Here is a 264-nt window from a genome sequence, read left to right on the forward strand (position 1 = left end):
GGCTCCACTTCGGTTGCATGTCAAGGACCCACCTGTATTTGGAGCTCTTTTACAAAATTCAGTAAAGTAGGAATTGCCTTTGTGGATAGAAAATGTGAGTATATTTTCCAGCACTCACAAGTAGACAATTTCTACATAATATAAATACTATGTATTATATATATAGGAAAATCAAGTAAGAATTAATACACATCCTTCGACTAAAATAGTATTTCAGTTGTAAAGTATGATAAGGTATCTAACTTATTGACAGATAAATCTAAC

This window comes from Protobothrops mucrosquamatus, unplaced genomic scaffold (genome assembly GCF_001527695.2).
Source record: "Protobothrops mucrosquamatus isolate PMUCROS unplaced genomic scaffold, P.Mucros_1.0 scaffold1129, whole genome shotgun sequence".
Lineage (NCBI taxonomy): Eukaryota > Metazoa > Chordata > Lepidosauria > Squamata > Viperidae > Protobothrops > Protobothrops mucrosquamatus.